Below are 11,402 nucleotides of genomic sequence, written 5' to 3'. Positions count from 1 at the left end.
AATAATAGATGTTGAATTTTAGAAGTTATTGAATTGGTTTTTATTAATGAGTTTAAGTCTTCCGCATTACTTTTTGTTGATATTATATTGAAATGGTAGGGTTTAGATTGGTTGGTTCGCTCACATAGGAGGGTAAGTGTGGGTGCCAGTCGCGGCTCGGTTTTGGGTCGTGACATCAATATATCTGATTGATAAAACTTGTACTGCACTTTTTCGTTATGAAATGTCATAGTATGTATGAAATCTAACTTTTTAAAAACAAAAATAATTGTTCCATAATGTAGAAAAACACAATAAAGCTTTAATGAAATTTCCAAAACGAGAAAAAACACAATAAACATCGTTTATGCACATATACTGTAACGACTATTTTGGTCGTTTTAAGTACTTGAGCTTTTTATTTCATAAATAATTTTTTGATAGACTTTCAATGGGTATTTTGTACTATTTATAATTACCATTATGAAATTAGTGGGATAATTTTTATAATTTATTTAGTTGGTGATTAAAGAAGATAACTTTAAAGTTAATAGTGCATATATTTTACCATATTTATAATTAATTATATAATAAGTAGGAAGGAATATACGTAAAAGGGGATAAAAGGTTTAGTCGAGAAAAACCTTACCTACAGCAACGAAGAGAACAACGAATCAGGTGATATTATAAGCTATTAAATTCTCATATAGATTAATGTTACAATTTGATTATTAGTAATACTATATCATTGAATACTGTCGAGAAAAGAAAAAAAAAAGACTCGCACAATGTAGAGTAAGATTGGAAAGACGCCTTACGTAACTCTTTCGCCAAATTTTTTTCCAGCATTCTGATTATCTATATTGTTGATTGATTATTGTTTATGCGTCTGTGGGTTGAATAGTGGAAACATATTAAAGAATTGAAAGGTGCAAAGTTGAGGAACATAATGATTAGATCTAATTGTGGGTAAAAACAAAACAAAAATGTTTGGAAGGCTAGTGTTGTTTATATAACAATATAAATAATAATATAATTAGAGCTTAGTTGATTGCAGTATTATGAATTTGGTATGTTTTGTTGAACAGAGCTTGAGGTGGTAAAGTTTCTCTTCGCAGTATAGTTGTTGGTTTGATACTTAAGGCGAATTGTTATAGTTAGCGCTAATGGGGATTAATTAATTTACGTCAATCTTAGATTATTTTCATTTGTTATGTAATTAAGTGATATGTAATTAGATATTAGGTGTGTTGTATTAGTGGAATACTATTAAAGTTATGCTAATTGGAGGAACTAAGATTTCCCCCTAGGTTTGAACTTTAGTAAATTGATTATAGAATAAGATGAGTTTTTGGGTCTAGGCTAGGCATAAAATAAAATTGAGTGTTTATAAACTCGTCAGCTTACAAGTTAACATATACTTGATAGATTGGAGAAGTTCGGAGGCAATAAGGAAAGGAAAGGCATTGGAGGACTAGTTTCTTGACTTCGATTCTTCGGTGGAGGTAGGTTATGGTTTATTTCTATGTGATAGATAAACTCTAAATAGCGATTGATATATATTGAGTGATATTGTAAAGTCTCCAATGTACTTGATTGTGTGGTTGTATGTTTTGATTGAGTGGTTTGTGGTTGGCCTAAAATTATGAGACTTTTGAATTTCTAATCTTGAACCCTCTCTATTAAAATAACGCCTTGAATAAAGAAGGCTTGATGAAACAAAAGAATGAGATAATTGGATCGGAGTGTCACGTTCCGACACGATATTATGGGATCGGAGTGTCACGTTCCGACACGATATATGGGATCGGAGTGTCACGTTCTGACACAATAATATTAAAGGAAAGGAATCTTGAAGTAACAAAATATATTTAATCTCAAAGAACCTGTTTTCCATATGAGTATGGTGTGGAGGCATGAGTCCTCATGGATGTGCTTGATGTTGTGATTGCTGGTGTGCCTATTATGGTGTTGTTGTCAACGGTTCATGTGTTTGTTGTTTGCCACCTGTTAAGTATTATAGTTGATTTTATATTATTATTCAATATATATTGATTTCTATTTTGAGTTGACCGATGATACCTACTCAGTACGTGTTCCTGGTACTGATCCCTACTTGTATTTTCTTCATTGTTCTTTGTGGAGTGCAGCAAGTGTACCATCGACTTCAACTCGCCGTCAGCTCTAGTCAGTCTCCAGCACATCAGAGTTCAGGGTAAGCTATTATTTCTAGCTCGTGTTGGATTCTCTCATTCACGTCTTGATGTCTTTGAAATTCGGACATGGACCATCTTTTTACTTATNTCTGACATTCTCACTCTATTTCGCCGATGGTTAGAACTAGAGCAACAAGTGTGCCAACACCGGCAAGACAGGGTGCGTCTGAGCCAACCACTGGGGCTGTAACTCGAGGAGGAGCAGTGGCAAGAGGCCGTGGTAGGGGCCGCAGGAGGACGCCCACTAGAGGCAGAGGACAAACACCTAGTCCAGCTAGGAATAGAGCAGTGACTCCTCCACCGACAGATGAGGTGGTGAGAGAGGGTGAAGAAGGGGAAAATGAGCAGGTTCAGGATAAGGAAGTACCACCCCAGCCTACCCCAGAGATGATTAATCAGGTTCTTACTTATCTTAGCGGGTTATCTGATCAGGGCCAGACACCTCCAGTGTTTTCTGCACCAGCACCTCAGGTTCAGGGAGTACAACATGCAGCTGCTGTGGCTCCCCGCATGGATGCCTCATTGGAAGTAGGCACGTTTCCTCGATTGACTACAGGGTCTATAATGACAGATGATCAGCATGAACTTTTCATTAAGTTCTTAAAGTTGAAACCTCCAGTAATCAAGGGTGCTGAATCTGAACATGCATATGATTTTCTGGTTGATTGTCATGAGCTGCTACATAAGATGGACATAGTAGAGCGACTCGGTGTTGAGTGTTTGACCTACCAGTTTCAGGGGAATGCCAAAATGTGGTGGCGGTCGTATGTTGAATGTCAACCAGCAAGGGCACCACCTATGACTTGGGCATCATTTTCTAGCTTATTTATGGAGAAGTATATACCCCGGACTTTGAGGGATAGGAGGAGAGATGAGTTCTTGAGCCTAGAGCAAGGAAGGATGTTTGTTGCTGCTTATGAGGCCAAATTTCGTGCACTATCCAGGTATGCCACTCAGCTTTCTTCAGTCCACAAGAGCGGATTCGCCGCTTTGTGAAAGGATTGAGGTCAGATTTGCAGATTTCATCCTTACAGGTAGCTGCTGCAGCAAAATCCTTTCAGGAAGTGGTTGATTTTGTGATAGAGGTAGAGGGGGTGAAGCCAGACGACTTCACCACATCATCGACATTTAAGAAGTTTCGTAAGGGAGGTGAGTTTAGTGGTTCTTACTCCAGAGGGCAGAGTTCAAGAGGTTATCCAGCTCGTCCTATTCAGTCTTCATTGCAGGCTTCAGCTGGGGGTCCGTCGCAGACCAGCCAGCCTTTTTCTGAGTTTGGAGGTTATCTCCAGACTTCGTCATTTTCACAAAGACCTATACTTGACTCCAGGAATTGTTATGGATGTGGAGAGGTTGGACATATTAGGAAATATTGTCCAAAACAGAGTTCCAGACCCCCAGTAGTTAGAGGAAGAGGTGGTCATGGTAGAGGCCGCCATTCTGGAAGACGTGGTGGACAAGGTAATGGTGGTCACCAATTCAGTCGGGGTGGCGGGCAAGTTGGAACTACTGCAGCGCAGCTTGGTAGGGGCAATGGACAGACAGGTGATAGGGCTCATTGTTATGCTTTCCCCGGGAGGTCTGAAGCAGAGACATCTGATGTTGTTATCATAGGTACTCTTTTGGTCTGTGATTGCATGGCTTTTGTATTGTTTGATCCTGGATCCACATTTTCATTTGTATCTTCCTCATTTGCTACTGGTCTTGATTTATATTGTGATTTGCTTGATATGCCTATTCGTGTCTCTACTCCTGTGGGTGAGTCTGTGATAGTTGAGAAGGTGTATAGGTCTTCCCTTGTGACTTTTGTGGGGAGCAATACTTATGTAGATTTGATTATTCTAGAGATGGTTGATTTTGATGTTTATTCTGGGTATGACTTGGCTTTCTCCATATTTTGCAATCTTAGATTGTAATGCTAAAATTGTGACATTGGCCAAGCCTGGGACAGATCCGCTAGTGTGGGAGGGTGACTATATTTCCACTCCAGTTCGTATTATCTCTTTTATTCGTGCTAAGAGGATGGTGAGTAAGGGTTGTTTAGCTTTCTTGGCACATCACAGGGATGATACTTCCAAAGTACCTTCGATTGAGTCTGTTTTGATAGTCCGTGAGTTTCTGGATGTGTTTCCTGCAGACCTTCCTGGTATGCCACCGGATAGGGATATTGATTTTTGTATTGATCTGGAGCCGGGTACTCGCCCCATTTCCATTCCCCCTTATATAATGGCTCCAGCTGAGTTAAGAGAGTTAAAGGACCAACTTCAGGAGTTGTTAGGTAAAGGTTTTATTAGCCCAAGTGCATCCCCTTGGGGTGCTCCTGTTTTATTTGTGAAGAATAAAGATGGAAGTTTTCGGATGTGCATAGACTACAGGCATCTGAATAAGGTAACTATTAAGAACAAGTATCCTTTTCCTCGCATTGATGATTTGTTCGATCAGTTACAAGGTGCTTGTGTCTTCTCTAAAATTGATTTGAGATCTGGTTATCATCAATTGAAAATATGGGCAACAGATGTGCCAAAGACTGCTTTTCGAACCAGGTATGGGCATTATGAATTCTTAGTAATGTCTTTTGGGCTTACGAATGCCCCTGCTGCTTTCATGAGCCTGATGAACGGGATTTTTAAGCCATATCTGGACCTCTTTGTTATTGTATTCATTGATGATATATTGATATACTCAAAGAGAAGGAAATAACATGAGGAACATTTGAGAATTGTATTGGAGTTGTTAAGGGAGAAAAGGCTTTATGCCAAATTCTCCAAGTGTGAGTTTTGGCTAGATTCAGTGTCCTTCTTGGGGCACGTGGTTTCTAAGGATGGAGTGATGGTGGATCCTTCTAAGATTGAAGCAGTGAAGAGTTGGGTAAGACCTACTAATGTTACAGAGGTAAGGAGCTTTGTTGGTTTAGCTAGCTACTACCGTCGATTTGTCAAGGGATTTTCTTCTATTGCTTCGCAGCTAACAAATTTGACTAAGCAGAATGTTCCCTTTGTATGGTCGGAAGAATGTGAAGAAAGTTTTCAGAAACTCAAGACTTTGTTGACTACTGCACCAATTCTTACCTTGCCAGTGGAAGGCAAGAATTTCATTGTCTATTGTGATGCATCTTATTCTGGTTTGGGTGCAGTGCTAATGCAGGAGAGAAATGTAATTGCTTATGCTTCGAGGCAATTAAAAGTGCATGAACGTAACTATCCGACCCATGATTTGGAGTTGGCTGCAGTAGTATTTGCATTAAAGCAATGGAGACATTATCTATATGGGGTCAAGTGTGAAGTTTATACAGATCATCGTAGTTTACAGTACGTCTTTACTCAGAAAGATTTGAATTTGAGGCAGAGGAGGTGGATGGAACTATTGAAGGACTATGATATTACTATATTGTATAACCCAGGAAAAGCTAATGTTGTGGCAGATGCTTTAAGTAGAAAAGCAGGGAGCATGGGTAGTTTAGCCCACTTACAGGTTTCTAGACGCCCATTGGCTAGAGAGGTTCAGACTTTGGCTAATGACTTTATGAGGCTGGAAGTACTAGAGAAAGGAGGATTTTTGGCCTGTGTGGAGGCAAGATCTTCTTTTCTTGACAAGATTAAGGGAAAGCAGTTTGCTGATGAGAAGCTGAGCCGAATTCGAGATATGGTATTGCGAGGAGAGGCTAAAGAGGCAATAATTGATGAGGAAGGCGTTTTGAGAATTAAGGGAAGGGTATGTGTGCCCCGTGTTGATGATTTGATTCACACTATTCTTACAGAGGCTCATAGTTCAAGGTATTCTATACATCCTGGTGCAACCAAAATGTATCGTGACCTAAAGCAACATTTTTGGTGGAGTAGAATGAAGCGTGACATTGTTGATTTTGTTGCCCAATGCCCGAATTGTCAGCAGGTAAAGTATGAACACCAGAGGCCTGGAGGGACACTTCAGAGAATGCCCATTCCTGAATGGAAGTGGGAAAGGATTGCAATGGATTTCGTGGTTGGTCTTCCAAAGACATTGGGTAAGTTTGATTCTATTTGGGTAATTGTTGACAGGTTAACTAAGTCTGCTCACTTCATTCCGGTCAAGATGACTTACAATGCAGAGAAGTTAGCCAAACTCTATATCTCAGAAATTGTTCGATTGCATGGAGTTCCACTCTCCATCATATCAGATAGAGGTACGCAGTTTACTTCTAAGTTTTGGAGAACATTACATGCTGAATTAGGTACTAGGCTGGATCTTAGTACTGCATTTCACCCTCAGACCGATGGTCAGTCTGAGCGAACGATTCAGGTGTTGGAGGATATGCTTCGTGCATGTGTGATAGAATTTGGTGGTCATTGGGATAAATTCTTACCCTTAGCAGAGTTTTCATACAACAATAGCTATCACTCAAGTATTGATATGGCTCCATTTGAGGCACTGTATGGGAGGAGATGTAGGTCTCCCATTGGTTGGTTTGATGCATTTGAGGTAAGACCTTGGGGTACCGATCTTTTGAGGGAATCGTTAGATAAGGTAAAATTCATTCAGGATAAGCTTCTAGCAGCTCAGAGCAGGCAGAAGGAATATGCAGATCGAAAGGTTAGGGACTTGAATTTTATGGAGGGTGAACAAGTCTTGCTGAAGGTTTCACCCATGAAAGGGGTGATGCGGTTTGGTAAGCGAGGTAAACTTAGTCCGAGGTATATTGGGCCATTTGAAGTTTTGAAGCGCGTGGGGGAGGTGGCTTATGAATTGGCATTGCCTCCAGGACTCTCAGGAGTGCACCCGGTATTTCATGTGTCTATGCTGAAAAAGTACCATGGGGATGGAAACTACATTATTCGTTGGGATTCAGTTCTTCTTGATGATAATCTGTCTTATGAGGAGGAGCCTGTTGCTATTCTAGATAGGGAGGTCCGCAAGTTGATATCAAAGGAGATTATATCTATCAAGGTTCAGTGGAAGAATCGGCCAGTTGAAGAGTCCACTTGGGAGAGTGAGGCTGATATGCATGAAAGATATCCACATCTTTTTATTGATTCAGGTACTCTTTCTTGTCCTCGCCTTTCTTTTTAATCGTTCGAGGACGAACAATTGGTAAATTGGTATCTATTGTAACGACTATTTTGGTCGTTTTAAGTACTTGAGCTTTTTATTTCATAAATAATTTTTTGATAGACTTTCAATGGGTATTTTGGACTATTTATAATTACCATTACGAAATTAGTGGGATAATTTTTATAATTTATTTAGTTGGTGATTAAAGAAGATAACTTTAAAGTTAATAGTGCGTATATTTTACCATATTTATAATTAATTATATAATAAGTAGGAAGGAATATACTGTAAAAGGGGTTAAAAGGTTTAGTCGAGAGAAACCTTACCTACGGCAACGAAGAGAACAACGAATCAGGTGATATTCTGAGCTATTAAATTCTCATATAGATTAATGTTACAATTTGATTATTAGTAATACTATATCATTGAATAATGTCGAGAAAAGAAAAAAAAAGACTCGCACAATGTAGAGTGAGATTGGAAAGACGCCTTACGTAACTCTTTCGCCAAATTTTTTTCCAGCATTCTGATTATCTATATTGTTGATTGATTATTGTTTATGGGTCTGTGGGTTGAATAGTGGAAACATATTAAAGAATTGAAAGGTGCAAAGTTGAGGAACATAATGATTAGATCTAATTGTGGGTAAAAACAAAACAAAAATGTTTGGAAGGCTAGTGTTGTTTATATAACAATATAAATAATAATATAATTAAAGCTTAGTTGATTGCAGTATTATGAATTTGGTATGTTTTGTTGAACAGAGCTTGAGGTGGTAAAGTTTCTCTACGCAGTATAGTTGTTGGTTTGATACTTAAGGCGAATTGTTATAGTTAGCGGCTTAGCGCTAATGGGGATTAATTAATTTACGTCAATCTTAGATTATTTTCATTTGTTATGTAATTAAGTGATATGTAATTAGATATTAGATGTGTTGTATTAGTGGAATACTATTAAAGTTATGCTAATTAGAGGAACTAAGATTTACCCCTAGGTTTGAACTTTAGTAAATTGATTATAGAATAAGATGAGTTTTTGGGTCTAGGCTAGACATAAAATAAAATTGAGTGTTTATAGACTCGTCAGCTTACAAGTTAACATATACTTGATAGATTGGAGAAGTTCGGAGGCAATAAGGAAAGGAAAGGCATTGGAGGACTAGTTTCTTGACTTCGATTCTTCGGTGGAGGTAGGTTATGGTTAATTTCTATGTGATAGATAAACTCTAAATAGCGATTGATATGTATTGAGTGATATTGTAAAGTCTCCTATGTACTTGATTGTGTGGCTGTCTGTTTTGATTGAGTGGTTTGTGGTTGGCCTAAAATTATGAGACTGTTGAATTTCTAATCTTGAACCATCTCTATTAAAATAACGCCTTGAATAAAGAAGGCTTGATGAAACAAAAGAATGAGATAATTGGATCGGAGTGTCACATTCCGACACGATATTATGGGATCGGAGTGTCACGTTCCGACACGATATATGGAATCGGAGTGTCACGTTCCGACACAATAATATTAAAGGAAAGGAATCTTGAAGTAACAAAATATACTTAATCTCAAAGAACCTGTTTTCCAAATGAGTATGGTGTGGAGGCATGAGTCCTCATGGGTGTGCTTGATGTTGTGATTGCTGGTGTGCCTATTATGGTGTTGTTGTAAACGGTTCATGTTTGTTGTTTGCCACCTGTTAAGTATTGTAGTTGATTTTATATTATTATTCAATATATATTGATTTCTATTTTGAGTTGACCGATGATACCTACTCAGTACGTGTTCCTGATACTGATCCCTACTTGTATTTTCTTCTTTGTTCTTTGTGGAGTGCAGCAAGTGTACCATCGACTTCAACTCGCCCTCAGCTCTAGTCAGTCTCCAGCACATCAGAGTTCAGAGTGAGCTATTATTTCTAGCTCGTGCTGGATTCTCTCATTCACGTCTTGATGTCTTTGAAATTCGGACATGGACCATCTTTTTACTTATTTTGCTTTCTTAAATACTCTTAGACTTGGTAATTTGAGGATAGATGTTCTTGATGTGATGAATTCCAGATTTTGGGGGTAATAAGTGTTAAACTTTAGAAGCTTATTTAATTGGTTACATTAATAAGTTTTGGATCTTCCGCATTATTTTTGTTATTCATAGTTGAACTATTGGTAAATGTTGGGGTTTATAATTGTTGGTTCGCTCACCTAGTAGGTTAAGTGTGGGTGCCACTCACGACTCGTTTTGGGTCGTGACATATACTACTCTATGTGAATCAAATCTTCTTCTGGTGGTGGTGTGAATACGCCCTTAGATTTTGGTGGATCATCATTCTCACTAACGTCGCCACGCTGGCCTTCTCGCTGCCATAACTTCACAACGATGCTCCATATCTTTTGCATAGGTATTCAAGAAGAAAATAAACAAATGATACTTTGATTTGGTAATTCAGATACTCAGCAAATGCAGCAACATATACCCCACAACCTCTACAAAAATGCAAAATTTAAATTATAAAGTTAAATGATACATGAGTAAAAACTTAAAAACCAGAACATCTTTGTTTGACTCCTTTGATTTAGAGGAATCAAGAACATCTTTGTTTGACTCCTTCCTCAAATTCAAAGGATCATGCAAAGACTTTTTTCAATTTTCTTTCCAACCTTCTTCATTCGAATTATATATCTTTTGATTTGTACCAGGATCCATATGTATGAGACAGATAAACGATGAACAAAAGTAAATATTAAAGTAAAAAACTAACAAAAGTTTGGATGAACTAAAAAGAAAAAGAAGTATCAAAGAAGAAGACGATGTATCAGACAAATTTCAGAAAGTTAAATTTTGAATTTTGAAATCCAAAATTGCTTATTAGTGTTTAAAATGTGTTTGAGTGAGTGAGAAACAATTTGAAATTAAAATTGATATTTAGTGTAACTGAAAAGATTTATTGATTGTAGTTATGGAGCAAGAGGTGTCAGATGATTGAGTTTAGTTATGGAGAAAAAAAAGTGTGACATATTGATGGGTGAAACGTGTGTAGATCAAAGAGAGTGCTACGTATCTACAAGATTATAATTACAAAATAAAAAAGGGTTTAAGTAATTTAAAAAAAAAATAGGAAAAATTAGAGAATTAGAAACTTAAAGTCGTGTATTTAAGTTATTTTTCCTAAAATATATCAAGTGTATATCAACATTATATATCAGTGCATATTGGCTATAAACTCTCCTGGTATCTTTGTATATAAGCTATATATAGATTGTATATACCTCATTTTCCCCACTATCTCTGCATATAAGCTATATATAGGTTGTATACAACCCATCTTCAACATGCAAACCCTGTATATTAGCTTTCATTTTCAAACTCTGCATACTTGCTTCCCATGAGATGAGATAGACTCGAAGGAAAAGATTTTTGGGCCTTCATGGCCCCCATTAGGAAATGCAACAAAGAGTCTAGTGGACCCAAAAAGGGATTCACATGACAAAGAAACCTAGGAAACACATTAGTGCAAGGAAAAATTCTTGGAAAAATAACTTAAATACACAACTATAAGTTTTATATTCTCTAATTTTCCCTTCTTTTTTTAAATATTACATAATTCCCTTTTTTTTAATTTTAGTAGAAGTGTATAGATACATAACATTCTCTCTCCTATAATACAAAATCCCCCAATATAATGCCTATTTTTTCTCCACTAAAACACTCAATCTTCTAAATCAGTTTTTGGATTTTGAATTATTAATTTTAATTAATTTTAATTAAAACACCCAATTTTGAAATTTTGAATTTCAAAATTCAAAAAATTTGAAATTTCAAAAAACTGCACAATTTCTCTCCCGTTCTTATTGTTCTTCTTACTCCATCACGTCTTCAATTCTTCTTACTCCATCATCGTCTTTCTTCTTCTTAACCCAACATCTGTTATTGGTTTCTTCTTTTTCTTATTACTCCATCATCAGTTCTTCTTTTCTTCCTTTTTTTGTTTTGGTTAATTGTTCTATTACATCATAGTAATGGATCCGTTAATTAATAGAAGGATATATGATTCCGACGATGAAAATTGGAAAGAAAATAGAAAAAAGTCTTTGCATGATCCTATGAATCTTCAGAAGGATTCAAACAAAGACTCTGGCGAAACATCAAAATCAAAGGTTGTCAAAATACAACAAAAAAAGAAAAAAGAAGC

The sequence above is a fragment of the Solanum pennellii genome, chromosome 1 (genome assembly GCF_001406875.1).
Source record: "Solanum pennellii chromosome 1, SPENNV200".
Lineage (NCBI taxonomy): Eukaryota > Viridiplantae > Streptophyta > Magnoliopsida > Solanales > Solanaceae > Solanum > Solanum pennellii.
Note: the sequence above shows the minus strand (reverse complement) of the source record.